The sequence below is a fragment of the Staurois parvus genome, unplaced genomic scaffold (genome assembly GCF_062004578.1).
Source record: "Staurois parvus isolate SC_StPar_1 unplaced genomic scaffold, SC_StPar_1.0 ptg000202l, whole genome shotgun sequence".
In the NCBI taxonomy this organism is placed as follows: domain Eukaryota; kingdom Metazoa; phylum Chordata; class Amphibia; order Anura; family Ranidae; genus Staurois; species Staurois parvus.
Window position 1 is genome coordinate 5,415,109 of NW_028317998.1, and position 17,121 is coordinate 5,432,229.

A 17,121-nucleotide genomic window follows, 5' to 3' on the forward strand; every position below is an offset into this window, starting at 1 on the left:
GCCCAGATTGGGGACCGCACAGATAAATTGGAAAGTAAGTTTGATGATTTGGTGCAATACGTTCACGTTTTGGAGGAAGACAACGCCTATCTGAAAGATTCCATGTCCCAAATGCAACTCCAGCAAGAGGACCTGGAAAACAGGGAATGGCGCCAAAATATCCGCATACGTGGTATGTCCGAATCCGTTGCTGATGCTCAATTGCACCGCCATCTACTGTCCTTCTTCATTGCTACTGCCCCCATGGTTCAAGAAGCAGATTGGCGGATGGATAGGGCTCATCGCTCTCTGGGCCCTAAACCAATTGAGGGGACCAATCCACGTGATGTTATAGTCCGCTTCCACTACTTTCAAAGTAAAGAAGCCTTACTATCAGCGGCCTGCCACAAATCTTCCTTGGAGTTTAAAGGTGATAAACTCCAACTCTTCTGTGATCTTTCTCCAATTACTCTTGCTAAGCGGCGTGCTTTGAAGCCGCTCACTACACATCTTCAGCAACATCGTGTCCTGTATCGTTGGGGGTTTCCTTTTAAGCTAGTGGTTGTTAGGGACAACACCCATGTTGTTCTCCGAGATCTTCAAGAAGCGGAATCTTTCCTAAAGCAGTTGGGACTTCCACCTCTACCAGATGATATGTCCTCGCCGCCGCCTACTCCATCCCGTCCTTCTGCCACCCCTTCCAAGATATGGACACCTGTCCGCGGAGGTCGGAGGAGACCCACAAGCACACCGCAACGTTCACGCCCTTCCTGATCAAGCCACCCACCTGCCTGATTTCCAGGGGTGACCTTTTGTGGCGAATTTGGTGCTGTTTCGTTCGGCCATAGCCTTGCTGGGTGCATGTTATTTTGTTTTTGTTTCTTCTGGCCGGGTTTGACGTCCTCCCGGAAGTGTCGGATGTCGTGCTGCCCCCGATACTGTCTAGCCATTGGCCTAGACGACTTGGGCTTAGTTGACGTTCCCAAGTTTATATCCTTGCGGATACCTGTTCTTCATTGTGTATTTTTTTCTGTTATGTTTTTTGAATGTTTTATGTTTTCTGTTTTTTTCTTTTTTTTTTGTTACTATATCGATGGTACTCATCCATTTGTCATGCTAATACATGTAGCCCAGTCACCGTTTTTCTATAATGGCTTTGAGGTTTCTGTCATATAATGTTAAGGGCCTCAACTCTATTCAAAAAAGGTGGATGGCTTTGAAGGAATTTCGATCCTCAGGAGCAGACATCATTTTTGTCCAAGAGACCCATTTCAAATCTACAGGCTCCTTTCGTTTTGCCTCGAGATTTTTTCCCCGAGCCTACTCGGCCTTTGATCCTTCTGGGAAGGCCGGGGCAGCAATTTTGATTGGGTCACATTGCTCCCTTCGGGTTCTTTCCTCCAAAGTTGACCGACAGGGTCGTTTCATTATTTTGGAGTGCATGCTTGGTGAGACTCCCCTGGTTTTGCTGAATTTATACGCCCCTAACACGGGTCAATTGCAATTCCTATCCCGAACACTCGCCGAACTGGATTCCATTTCCACTTCGCAGGTGATAGTTGGGGGAGATTTTAATCTGATTCTTTCTCCCCATAAAGACAGGAAGGTTCTTTTTGAGTCCACCCCCTCAAAGCGGCAATGCTCCTCTTCAAAATCCTTTCGTAGACTAATTAGGGAGCATCGTCTCTTTGACGCATGGCGGATTAAACATCCTCTCCATAAACAATTCACTTTTTACTCCACCCCTCACCGTAGTTATTCTTGCCTAGACCACTTTTTCATTTCTGCCCCATTGCTTCCTCTTCTGGTTTCTTCTGATATTAATCCCATCACTTGGTCCGACCATGCCTCTTTGACTTTAAATCTTTTTTTCTCCCCTGTTATATCCAAACCTTGTCATTGGCGCCTTAATGAAACCTTTCTTTCCACAGATCATCTTAGAGATGAATTGTCGCAGGGACTTGATACCTACTTCACGCACAATGTTGGCTCTGTAACCTCCTCCTCTACTCTATGGGAGGCCCATAAGGCGGTTTTTCGAGGGCTTTGTATTTCTATGGGTTCTCGTTTAAAAAAGTCCTCGGCGAGTTCTATGGCTTTTCTCATGCAACAACTATCTTGGGCAGAAAGACGGTTATTGGCTAAGCCGTCTATTCCTGGGCTCCAGAGGGTAACTTCTCTACGGGACCAAGTTAAAGCTCTTGACTCCAGTAAGACTGCTCAATCCCTCCTTTGGGTTAAGCAGAAATTCTACGAATTTTCCAATAAGCCCCATCGTATGTTAGTCAACGTCTCAAAGCTCAGTCCCCTTCTTTGATGCCTGACCTACTAATACAGCCAGATGGAAACCCTACTTACGACCCTCGGGATATGGCAACTCTTTTTGGCTCATTTTACGGGAAATTGTACAACTGTTTAACCCCGGACTTGCATCCACCCCTCACACAGTCATTATTTGATAATTTTTTTGACACATTGTCACTCCCGAGAATCTCACCTTCAGACATTGCCACCCGTAATGCTGATATTACACTAGAGGAATTATTGGACACAATCAAAATTCTCCCTTCTCGTAAAGCTCCGGGACCGGACGGATTGCCCTACTCCTACTATAAAACTTTTATTGGTATTCTGGCCCCGCATCTCCTCTCTCTATATCATGATCTTTTTAAGGGAATCATACCCCAAACCGAATTCTCCCGTGCATATATCTCAGTCATCCCTAAACCCGATAAGGACCAGTCTATCGTGGACAACTACCGCCCCATTGCCCTACTCAATTCCGATTACAAACTTTTTACCAACATTTTGGCCAACCGATTGTCCGGAATCATCTCCAAGATCATACATAGGGACCAAGTGGGCTTTGTACCTGCCAGACATGCCGCAGATACACTAGGAGAACTATTGATTTGGTTGATCTGGTTAACAGGTCCTCTACCCCTACTGTGTTATTAAGCTTGGACGCTCAAAAAGCTTTCGACCGTTTAAGCTGGCCCTATATGTTCATGGTCTTGGAGAGATTTGGTTTCAAAGGTCCATTTGTAGTAGCTTTGAAGGCCCTTTATTCATCCCCCCTCTCGCAGGTCAGATTAGCTTCTTTTCTCTCGCCTCCCTTTCAGATGTCAAACGGTACACGTCAGGGCTGCCCACTCTCTCCTTTACTGTTTATTCTTTGTCTGGATCCTTTAGCCATTGCTATTAGGTCAAACCCGGATATTCGCGGGATACAGTCACATTCCCATGAGTACAAATTATCGTTATTTGCAGATGACATTCTTCTCACGCTCACGAGTCCCCATACTTCTTTACCGATTTTGTATAAGACCTTGAAACAATTTGGGGCTATTTCAGGTTACAAAGTCAATACGTCCAAAACTGAGGCACTCCCAATACATGTCCCGCCTATCGTTCTGTCCTCGCTTCAGGACGCCTTTCCCTACCGGTGGTGCACACACTCTTTAAAATATTTAGGTACTAATATTTCTTTCTTACCAATCCATATACGAGGCCAATTTCCCCCCTTTGTTCATAGCACTTTCTCGCTCTCTGAAATATTGGGATGCCTTGCCCATCTCTTTCCTCGGACGCATTAACGTTCTAAAAATGACCGTGTTACCCAAACTCTTGTACCTGTTTGCGACTCTCCCCGTTCCCATGTCCAAGCTTCACTCCCTTCAGAAATCTTTCCTACACTTTATTTGGCACAATAAGAGGCACAGGATTGCACGTTCTGTTCTGCTCTCTCCGCGCTCTAGGGGAGGATTGGGAGCGCCGGATATAATCAAGTATTATTATGCGACTCACCTTCATTTTCTTATGTCATGGCCCACGCAATACCCTCCCAATACATGGACTGAGATTGAATCTTTACAACTGTCCCCAGTTCATCCATGTTCCCTTCTTTGGTCAACCGCGGCAGTGGATGTCTCTTCCTTCCGTCATCTATTATTTGGTCCCATGCAGTTTTCATTGATGGTATGGCAGAAATGTAAGGCTCAATTCACGCTGGCCTCTGAATGCTCCCCTCTGACAAATATCCTCTATAACCCTAATCTGCCAGACAATATGGCCAAATCCGGATGTCTCTTTGGGTGGTATCCAACCTTTTTCAATTGCGTCACTTGGTACATCCGGTGACTCGTAAACTACATTCATTCCCAGATCTCCAGAAAAAAGCTTCTTTACCTCCTCATCACCTATATATATATTTCCAAATACGCCATTTTTTCTCTACTTTATCATCCTCATTGATCCTGGGGAAGCCTACACCCTTCGAATGTTTATGTATGCAGGGCCCCCACCAAAGGGGTATCATCTCCACTACTTATAAACTTCTTATGGACGCATCCCCTTTATCTAATGAAATTCACCTTTACATGCGTAGGTGGTCTCAGTTTGTACAACGTGATATTGATTTAGTAACGTGGAAGACTATTTGGGTAAATGCATCTAAATCTTCTGTTTGTGTGGTTTTTAAGGAAAACATTTACAAGATTATGATGTTATGGTACAAAACACCTGAGGTTCTTCATGCTTTCAACCCGAGTGCTTCTCTTGTCTGCTGGCGCTGTGGTACGGATTCTGGTTCTCTCTATCATATTTTTTGGACATGTAAATCTATTGTTCCTTTTTGGGAGGAAGACCGTTCCTTGTTGCAATCAATGCTGCATGCCTCGCTCCCTTTTGACCCTCTGCATTTTTTGCTGGGCTTGCCATTACCGGGTCTATCTAACCCTGCCAGAAAACTTGCTGCTCATGTGCTGACCGCGGCCAGGAGAAGTATTCCTATGGGTTGGTTATCTTCTACTCCCCCTACAATGCTGACTTTGTACAAACTTATTGCTGAAGTAAGACGGATGGAGTATTTGACTGCCTTACATAATAGTTCATCTGCTGTATTTGAGTTGATTTGGCTCCCGTGGGATTCCTTCATTTCCTCTTTGCTGGCCTGAATCTAAGATCTTGATTGTTTCCGCACTGATTTTGTATGACTCTGTATGACTTTATTGGATGTGTATTTATGCCATCGATGTTTCTTTCTGTTATGTTTATAATTTTACTTATTTGAAAACCAATAAAAATTGTTAATACAAAAAAAAGAAAAGATATCACTCCACACAAAATTGACGATGATACATCCAGAATGCTTAACAACTTTGATGTAATTTATGATGGCAAATTCACTAACCAAGTAAAATACCTACGAGTTTTAAAGCAATCTTGATACACCTCACTGAAGTCCAATAAAGGATTCAACAAACACCATCATCATTTTTTCTGTGGAGTGAACTTTTTACAATGACCAGCTACAGTCGATGTGCACACCCATTTGGTTGCAGTAGGCAAGCATAGACCTACCTTGTCCCCAGAAAAGTATTAGAGGGGAAATCTTCCAATGGGGACACTAGTTTTGGTGACTTGGGGGTGCCCAAGGATTTGCAGGGATTTCCTCTCACTTCCTCTTTGGCTATGGGACAGGAAGTGAAGGGAAATTTTCCCAATAGGACACAGATGGTGAAAAAAAAATCCCTCTCTTGCTCTATCCAAAATGAAAAAAAGGTTTTGCCTATAGTTTTACTTTAACTTGACAAGAGCTGTTAACCTGGAAAAGAAAAGGTACCAGCAGTTACTATAAATGTTAATAGGAAGACCCGTTTTCTGCACTGGGTCTTTTACATTTTGCATGAAGTTCATACTTTGATTCCATTTTGCTGTATGTCATAAAGCAATTTACAATTAAAAGGCACTGTGCACTTTAAAATATTTTTATTGTTTTAACTAAATATTAGTGTAGTGTGCTGTTTTTTTGCCTTCATTTGTAATGATGGGCTCACATGTTTTGGCTAAAATTTGTAGTGTCATGGCTGATCAGTCCCACTATTTCCATGGTTTTCTATAGTTGGCTGTCCCTAAGCACCAAAGGGACAATACAGCTTCCTGTTCTGGGTTGTGGAATCCAGTGCATGCATTGCCACCCACTCTGTATCACATCACAAATTTCAGAGTGCTAATGTAAAAAAGAAAATCTTGCAACTGCATCAGTAAGCTCTCAGACCAGGTTCACATTGATGCAGTGTGTTTCCCGTACCATACTGCAATTGCATGGCGTTCATACGATCTGGTTCGGGTGTCAATGTTAAACTAATGACACCCCAAAACAGATCACAAAACATGATGTGATTGTCAGAAATCATATCACGTGGATGAGAACACCCATGACCTGCGATTCAGGTGCGGTAAAAAAAGGGCCCTGCACCTTTTTTGGTGCGGATGCAGTTTGAGCCATACAAAATGTATGGCTCAAATCACACCGCATAGACATTGCATGTAATTTGCTTAGGAATGTAGTGTGATTCCTGTGCAAATTACATACAGTGTCCCACACTGCATTAGGCTAGATTCACACCTATACAGTTTGCATTTGATCCATTTCTGCAGTGCTGTTTGCATTACGTTTTGCACATGTATTTTTGATGTGTTTTACTTTCTTTTTCTTGTTCCTAGGCAGATTAAAACACAAAACACATCAACACCACATCAAAACCACACTACATGCTTTTCCATTGAGGTGTATAGAACCAAAAACGCAACTTTTTGAATTTAAAAAAGTCCCTGACCCTTTCCAAAAAATGCACTGGGTGAAAATGTGGAGATGTGAACGTGTCCCATAGGAAATCATGTTAAATGGACTGTAGTGTGTTTCTGTAAAATGCTGTGGAAAATGCTTAGGTGTGAACTCAGGGTTAGTGTGGATCTGGTCTCAGTGTCTGTGATTGCTCTGCCTGCTTGCATCTGGCAATTTAATTAACGTGTTGCTAGTTCTCACCTGAAGAGCACTAGACTGAGAGGTGCACAGATTGTAGGATACATAGTTTCTTCACAGGAAATGCAATTCTCAGACTACAGGCAGAGGTAATCCATTAACCTGTGCTGTGCCATGCTCCATGCCTCATGTTTCTACACAAACAGAAATTACTGACAAAGGAATGTGATAATTTGTTCTAGTATAGACTGTGTATACATGACAACAAATGACACCATGAAGCTACAGTATATGATCAGTATCTTATCCAGGTAATAAAAAACACAATGTGCAGGTAGGAAGGTTTATAATTCCTTTTAACTTATCATCATAATTATCTTGCAACTTTGTAGTGCATTAGTGTATATTACGGTGAGCTGTTAAGGTGCTCTTCAGATCTAAAAGTAATAGTTTTAGTTGACATAATATTTAATTGTGATACTTACTAGTCAACTTGATACAAAAATGCATTATTTTCAAACTTTTCTTGTTCTATCATTCTGCTTAGACTGAATTATATCTCATGATTTATAGTCCATTCAGTTTATGATGAGCAATGAAAGTGCTGTGCCATCTGGATCTACAGTAAATGAATATTGTGCACAAGACTGAGTTGCAGAGTTGTTAGATTATTAAGGTCATTAATAATTATAATTAAAAAGCAGTTATAAGTGTACAGGGATTGAACCAGCCATTAAAATTACCAGATTCTTACCAGAGGCAGATCCCAAATCTATGTATCAATGACATTTGTTATAGAAAGAAAATATGTGAAAACAAGATATTGGCCACATGCACTCAGGGCTTTTAGTCCCGTGTATGTCTAATTAAAACTTTGTCATTTCCTAACTTAACAGAAATAATTGTATTTTTTATGCAAAACAGACAAAAAGTAACAAAACAAAAAAGTAGCAAAAATGCACTTTTTTCTGTATTATCAGTGTTAGCTTAAAAATATTGTGCTACTGTAGTTAAAAAGTATACATGTTATGTTACCCTGTTTTAATTAAATATATGATTCTGGTACCAAGCATTTAACTTTCCACTTTGTTAATGCAACACTAAAAAATGAACACAAGGGGCGCATGCGTGGCCGGCTCCGAGGACAACAGCATCAAGGGGAGACCACAGACCACCAGGCTGCACATCATCCGGACCCCAGGCTGAAGGGACCCCTACCCAGGAGACCCCGGTGAGTCCTCTCCCCCCCGTCTCCTACAACTAGCAGCCCGGCAAAATCCAGACCTAGGCTGGATATGGGATCTCCCCCTGACAGAGAGCTGCATTCTTTCTCTCCTACTCTACTTTCTGATGCTGCTCCATCTCTAATTGAATCCTATCCTGCTTCTGACCAACCTATCACGGAGATTTCTATAAAGAACATGCTCCTTTCCCTGCGACAAACACTACAAAATAACCTGACGGCTTCACTATCCCAAATTTCCAATACAGTTCAAAACCAGGAAAAACGCATTCGCCCATATCGAGAACAAATTAGGAGAAATGTGCACCACATATAACGATCTTATAGACGCACATACAGACCATACAACAGACATCGAACAAATCAACCTCAAACTGGCAGATCTAGAAGATCGCTCCAGGCGGAACAACATCAAATTCCGTGGGATTCCAGAATCCATAGCCACAGACGCCATTGTCCCTTTCATACAAAATTATATGAAAAATCTTATTCCCACTCTCACTGACGTGGAATTGGCTATAGATTGAGCACATCGAATCCCCAAACCAACATTTTTACCTACGACGATTCCCAGGGACATATTGGCGCGCATACATTTTTACCATGTGAAGGAAAAAATGATGATTGCAGCCAGGAATCCGTCCTCCATCCCTTCAGCCCAAGCAAAGATTAAATTGTTTGCAGACCTGTCTAAAGCCACACTAAACAACCGTAAAAAGCTTGTCAGCATAACCAAAGCATTACGGAACCACAACATCGCATATCAGTGGGGCTTCCCTACGAAACTCAAGGTCAAATACCAAGGCAGATTTTTCACAATTAATTCCCTAGAAGCAGGCATTGAATTATTAAAATCATGGAGCATTATACCACCCGACTCCCATCAACCGGCATCCAACCGACTACAACAGATGGAAACTGATCGGACATAGCCTCCACTCAGTTGCATTATTATCTCCACGCTCAATTCCCTGGGCACCAATTACTAACACACAAGCTGGCAATCGTCCCCGATCGATCAAACAAACTGTTCATCCAAGTTCGTCCCCAGCATGAGCTCTCAGAAGAGTCATGCTTCCTTGCGCCTCCTTCATACACAGTAGCAGATACTGCTACACATGTTACTTGCATTGTTTGCAAGTCTTTTTTACCCTCGTTTTTACCCCTGTTTTTACCCCAAACTACCAGTCTTCGACAGCGAGAATTGTCCCTCTCAACATTGCTCTCTGCACAGCTGAACACCCAGCCCACAAAAGCAGCAGTCCCATGTTCACAAAATCGCACATCTGATGGTCCATCGCCTCCACCACAGAAAAGTCCACTCCTCTTCAGAGCACCTGAATTACCAATGCTACGACATTCAAACCACCTACAATCAACAAAATGATAAATATATCTTCGCTAAATGTCTGAGGTCTCAACTCTCCCTTCAAAAGATCCCTGCTTTCGAGAGAATTCCGCACCATTCAACCTGACATCGTATTCCTCCAAGAGACCCACTTCGCCTCTTCCAAAATCCCTAAATTCAACATACCTCAGTTCTCCACAATGTATATGGCAACGAATCCTAAAAAAAAGAACGGCGTCATTACAACTATAAGAGACTCCCTGAAATTCCAACATATTTCGGAAACAGCAGACCCACAAGGTCGCTACCATATATTGATATACAATATCAATGAAACTACATATACTTTGGTGAACGTCTATGGCCCTAACACCAATCAAATTCAATTCTTTAACAAACTTAACTCCACCATAAACCGACATAGAAAAGGCAGACTAATCATTGGCGGGGACTTCAACATCGTTGGTAACCCTCTTCTGGACTCCTCATCCAATACAAGATCTTCAAGATGGACCTTCAACCAATTTCTCCATTCCAGCGATCTCTACGACCTCTGGAGATGTTAACACAGTACAGAAAAGGACTATACCTACTTTTCTCCATCCCACTCATCCTACTCTAGAATAGACTTCTTCATCACCGATAAATGGACACTGCAACACATCACCTCCTCCAGGATTGGCACTATTACGTGGTCAGACCATGCTCCGATCACAATCTCTCTTGACAGCAAACAATATTCGACTATACCCCAATTATGGCAACTGAACTCGTTCCTGCTGAAAAACCAAGTCTACAAGCAACAGATAATTGATGCGCACAAAACATTTTTTGAATTTAAAGATACCCCTGATATATCCATAACCACTTTATGGTCAACATATAAAGCATACATGAGAGGTATTCTGATACAACTAAATGCTCGCATTAACAAAATCAGAACCCAACAAATAGATAACCTCCTAACATCAATCAAATCAAATGAAGAAAAAAAACTCAAGACCCTGCACTCTCTGTGTCTCTGACAGCAGATAGAAATAAATTAGGATCCCTTTTACTCCACAAATATGATCTAAATCTCCAGAAAATGAAAGCGAAATTCTACTCACTAGGTAACAAAGCCAGCTCGTTGTTAGCCAAATCGGTAAAACAAAAACGGCTGAAGTCCAAAATAGCCTCAATTAAACACCCATCCACAAATACCCTAAACACAAACCCACAAGATATAGCGAACGCTTTTGCAGAATACTACCAAAATCTTTATAACCTTAAAAATGACCATAACACCATTCAACCAACGACCGCGACCATACAGCAATTCCTCCAAACAACCAATCTTCCTCAGCTAACCACAGAGCAACTTGACTTCATTTCTACCCCGATATCACCCAAAGAAATAGAAACGACCATTAAAACACTACCAATTAATAAATCACCAGGAAACGACGGATATACTAGCGAATACTATAAACACCTTGCCACAGAACTATCACCACATCTGACCAAACTCTTCAACCAAGCTGCCACCACAGGCTCATTTCCCAAAGACATGTTGCAATCCATCATAACGACTATACCAAAGCCTGGCAAAGACCCCCAACTAGTTCAGAACTACAGGCCAATCTCACTACTCAATACCGACATAAAACTCTACACAAAAATTATATCCAGAAGAATTCTCCCCTACCTTCCCCTGCTAATACACCCGGATCAAGTAGGTTTCATCCCAGGTCGACAAGCACCCAATGCTACCAGGAGAAATATTTCCCTCCTGCACAATTTAGAAAGTACTAAGACCCCCTCTTTGCTCCTATCATTGGATGCAGAAAAAGCGTTCAACCGAATACATTGGCAATTCATGCAACTGACACGTCAAAAATTTGGCATCACAGCTTGGATGATGAAAGCCATCTTGTCATTATATTCTGAACCATCTGCTAGAGTTCTGACAGATGGCACATTATCCGATCCCTTCGACATATCAAATGGTACAAGACAAGGCTGCCCACTCTCCCCGGTAATATTTACACTCCTTATTGAACCCCTAGCTTCTAAACTGAGAGAGGATAGAACATTCACAGGAATTACACATCTTAACATGGAACACAAAATCAGCCTATTTGCGGACGATATAATACTTATGGTAACCTACCCTAAAAAATCCCTCCAAACGATTCGCTCACACCTATCTACTTACTCAACAGTGTCATACTATAAACTTAATGAACCCAAATCTTCCATACTTAACCTTCACATTTTAACCCAACTCCAAACCTAACTGACCAAAAAATTCCCGTTTACATGGGAAACTAACAGCATTCCTTACTTAGGAATCAGACTCTGTATATTTTACCCAAAATCTTGTACATATTCCGTACACTTCCCCTACCAGTTCCTAATTCATTCTTCACTAAACTACAAACAATTCTTACAAAATTTTTATGGAACTCAAAAAAACCGGGATGTACCACCAATCTTCTCATCAGACCTACAACCAAAGGAGAAGCAGGACTCCCACATCTCAAATTTTATTACACAGCTACCCTCTTGGACCAATTATATTTCTGGTGGAATCCTTCGAAGGAAAAAATCTGGTCCATAATGGAAACCCTCCCCTTTCAACCACTTAAGCCCCAAAATATACTCTTGATCCCTCCGTCCAAACGTATAGAACCCCAACTAAATCATCCCTGCATTGTAGCCTCCCTACAAGCTTGGCGGGACCTTCTATTCACTAAATTCAAAGACACTAAACAAATACCCACCCCAACCAACATACTACACTTCCTCATTCCCTCACTGGATCTATCGCAATGGACAAAACAAGGAATAACCAACATAAGGGACCTCTACACCAATCAATCTTTGTATCCCTTCCAAACTCTTCAATCCAAATACAATATTCCTACTGCTGAAAATTTTACATACCTCAGAATTGCTCATTGTATACGAACAAATAACCTACCCCACAATGCTATAATACCAACTACAGCCTACACCTTCCTCACCAAACCCCAGTACCCGGGTAGGGGTATATCCACTTTCTACACGCACCTCACAAACTCACAATTCACTCTGCAAACAACCTCCCTAACCAATTGGGAGAAAATCCTTTCAGCCCAAATAACTTTAAAGTGTTGGGAAAATATCTTCTGCATCACCTATAAAGCTACCCGATGTAGCTCACACTGGGAGTCATACTTAAAAATACTCCACCAACGGTACCTGACCCCGGCCAAACTTTCCATCTACTACCCGAAACAATCCTCTACATGCTGGAGACTCTGTGGTGAGCCAGCGTCAACAATCCACATTTTGTGGTCATGCAAATCACTTCGTTCCTTCTGGAATACTACATTCCAGTTAATTTCTGAAATACACAAATTTCCGTTAGTCCCGAACCCATCACTAGCACTCCTACACATTGGAATCGAGAAACTCCCTCCACGCTCCCGAACAATTATTACCCATATACTCTTTGCCACAAAGATTAATATTACTAGACTATGGAACACAAACAATACTCCCACAATCACCTCATTGATTACAGACCTTAACACTCAATGCCAAATGGAAAAACTATCCGCAATCAACACTTCCTCCTATCACAAATTCAATCTCCAGTGGACCCGATGGCTAAACCACCCTAAATGTAATATACAACCTTGATGACATCTCAGGAAATGAACTCACACCCCGCACTAAGACTGGTATCTACTCAATTCCCCAGTTATATTCCTCCCTCCCCAACCCTACCCTCCCCCACCTCTCCACCACTATCCCCCCCTAATTCCCCTAACTCCTCACCAAGGCCCTTCAAAGGCACACGAATACCTCTGATGATATTGCTAAACAAGACCAGTACCCCATCTGTCCAGAGGGCAGATCTACAACAAATTGATCAACCATATTTGTCTACTGTAATGTTGTATGATTGAACCTTATTTCTTTTCCCTGTTTTTCCATGTTTATCCTTGAAAACTCAATAAAAATATTGAAAAATAAAAAATGAACACAACAAAAAAATTTTAATATTTATATATAGAAAAAAATAGCTATTATTTTCATGGTGATTTTGTTTTTCATTTCCAAGATGAGAAGTGGGATAAGATGTTTATCAGTGCTGATTGGGGTAAACTAAGAGTTATTAATAGAATAATAGCTTGAGGTGATTGTAGCCGTATTAGTGCATTTGCGACAGAAACAATTGAGTACTGTCCGTGATACTTTTTTTATTTGCACTAACATACAATTTTGAGGACAAGCTTTCGGGGTATGTCCCCTTCTTCAAGGTCTAAGCAGTACTATTACAAATCACAAGGTTTAAGCAGAATGTTAGAAGGGATTGAGAAAAAAAAAAAAAGGGGCTACAGACAGAGGTTGCAAACAAGGATGAATTTGCACAGACATACCATCAAGGAACATAAAGAAGATGACCTCTGCACACCTGTGGGACACCATTTCACACAACCAGGCCACAATATGGAAGACCTCAATATTTTAGTTCTGAAAGGAAAATTTAAATCCATCCAGGAAAGAAAAACATTTGAACTAAGAATGATAATTCTATTTGACACAAAAGATAACGGCCTTAATTTGGACATGGGATTCCTCAACCATTATCCGACAGCTTTATGACTATCTATTAGCTAAAGCTTGACCCCCTCTGTGTGAGTGTAGTATCCCCCCCCTCCCCCCCTTGCTTTTGATGTATCTTATCTGTAGCCCTTTTTTTTTTTTTTCTCAATCCCTTCTAACATTCTGCTTAAACCTTGTGATTTGTAATAGTACTGCTTAGACCTTGAAGAAGGGGACATACCCCGAAAGCTTGTCCTCAAAATTGTATGTTAGTGCAAATAAAAAAAGTATCACGGACAGTACTCAATTGTTAATAGGATAATAGAAACAAATTTTATTTAAAAGGGCAAACGTTTTTTTCTTACTTGTCAGGTTGGTTAAACTGGCATCATATGCAGATTGAAGCTCATTCATTTGCTCTGCAAATGAATGAAACAGAATAAATACAAAAGTAACAATGTTTAACAATGATACTTTTTATCTCTCTATCTCTGGTCTGAACAGTGTTTACAACAATGTGTCAGCTACAATAGCTGCTGTATTTACACATCACCTGTGGGCTGTAATTTTGAGAGCTGGGAATTTCTGGCAAAACAGACTCGAGAAGGGCATAAGGACAGCGTTTACTACACACAACCTGTGTATTTCAGTAAAGTTTTTTTGTTTGTGCTTAGCATGCCCAACATCCACAACTAGGTAAATATAACTTAATTTTAGAAATATACAGTATATGCTTGCTACAAAGCTACTTAATATTTAATATTATATCTAAATATGCAGCCAACTATGATTTTATAAAACTATCAAAAAATTTAATGTTTCTTCATTGCATCTTTATCAACATTTGCAGGGTCCTGTGCACTGTTTGTTTACAGAAATCATATTTTTCTCCTCATTTGATTTGCTTATTACTTTTATATTTCAAAGTTTGTATTAGGAAAGTGCAAAAGAAGAATTAAAACAGACTGGCGAATTTCAGTACACAAATAACTGGTATGACAGTAATGCAGCATTTCACATCCAGGTGGCAAATAAGGCATGACCCATTCTCAAATATACAAACAGGAAAGATACTTTTGGATTCAGATGCAGATCATATCATTATTGAAGGTAATGACAATCAACTGTAAATGCAAAAGGACTAACCTAGCCCATTAAAGACCAAACAAAGTTAATCTTATAATAAGGCATCACATATCAAAGCAAAATAAAAGACTGTAGCAACAACTGTGCAGTGGGGAAAGGGACCAAGGGCAGGGTAAGGAAGAGGGGGAAGGAAAAACATTGCACAGGTGTTCTGAGATCATAAATGGGCCATAAGCCCTAAGAGGTTCCAGGGACCTCCGCTTTCAATTCCTGTACTGTGTAAGAAAAGAAGAATGCAGGGAAAAAAAGAAAAAGGAAAGAAAAAAAAAAGTATAAACGAGGAGGGTATACTCAAGTCGCCTAAGGAACCATGACATAGCGGATCCACGGATCCCAGGTTCTGTCAAATTTCGCAGTATTATTATGAAGAATGCAGGTGAGTCTATGATTGACCATAATCCAGGTCAAGCGGTCGTACAATGCAGTTCCCAAACAAAATGTATGTCTTTTTTTCCACACAAATAGATCTTTCTTTTAGTGGTATTTGATCACCTCTGCGGTTTTTAATTTTTGTGCTATTAACAAAAAAGACTGCAAATTTTGAAAAAAAACCCAATATTTTTCACTTTTGGTTATAAAAAATATCCGATAAACTCAAAGTTAGTCACAAATTTAGGCGAAAATGTATTATTCTACATGTCTTTGGTAAAAAAAAATCTCAATATATGTATATTAATTGGTTTGTGTGAAAGTTATAGCGTCTACAAACTAGGGTGTATATATTGGGATTTACGTAGCTTTTACTTTCTGACTGCCTACCACATTTCTTGAGGTGCTAAAATACCAAGACAGTACAAACCCCCCTCCACCCAAATGACCCCTCTTTGGACAGTAGACACCCCAAAGATTTTGAAGAGAAGCATCTTGAGTCCATGGAACATTTTATTTTTTGCCTCAATTTTTTTTTTTTTACACATAGTTGTCACTTTAATGATATATTGCTCATGCATTCCATGGGTGTATGTGGACTAACACCCCAAAACACATTCTCCTACTTTTTCCAAGTATGGGGATACCACATGTGAGAGACTTTTTTGTAGCCTAGCTACATACAAGCCCCCAAAATCCAATGACCACCTCCAGGCTTTCAAAGGGCGTATTTCCTCGTATCACTTCCCCACTACCTGTCACAGTTTTGGAGGTTCTAAAATGCCAGGATAGTACAAACACCCCCCCCCCATATGACCCATTTTTGGAAAGTAGACACCCCAAGGATTTTGATAAGAGGCATGATGAGTATTTTACAGATATCATTTTTGTCACAGGGTTTTGAAAAAAAAAAAAAAAAGAATAGAAAAAAAAAAATGTGTTTTCTTTCTTCATTTTCCAAAAACATGTGGGAACAAATTAGATTTGCAAAACACTCACCATGCCTCTTAAATACATTGGAGGGTCATTTGTAGGGGTTGCTTTTACTATCCTGGCATTTCAGGGCCAATATTAGAAGCTTTATGCCACACATCACCTACTCTTGAAGACGAAGCCTTTTCTGACACTTTTTGTTTACATGAAAAAACTGGGTTTTTTTGCTAGAAAATTAGTTTGAACTCCCAAAAATTATATATTTTTTTTTAAGCAGAGGCCCTAGAGAATAAAATGGTGGGTGTTGAAATTTTTTTTACATCACACAGTATTTGCACAGCGATTTTTCAAATGCAAATCTTTTGGGAAAAATGCACTTTTTAGAATTTTAATGCTCAAAAACACAATATATTGCCCAATTGTTTGATAAAATATAAAAGTTGACATGCTTTAAAATTGCGCATGGCCGTGCAATGGCAACAAAGTACATTCCTTTTTGTATTATTGATAGGTGACGCTTTAAAAGCCTTTACAGGTTACGAATTTCTATTTACACAGGATTTAGTTCTAGAATTACTGCCCTCAATCTGACATTCATGGCGATACCTCACATGCATAGTGAAAACCGCTGTTTACATACTGGCACAGGGTCAACACTTGGGCACGCAGGTGCACACGCAGGGAAGCAAAGGTGCTTTTTTTTTTTTCTTTTTACTTCTTTTGATTTTTTTTATTATTTTTACACAGTCTCTTTAATTT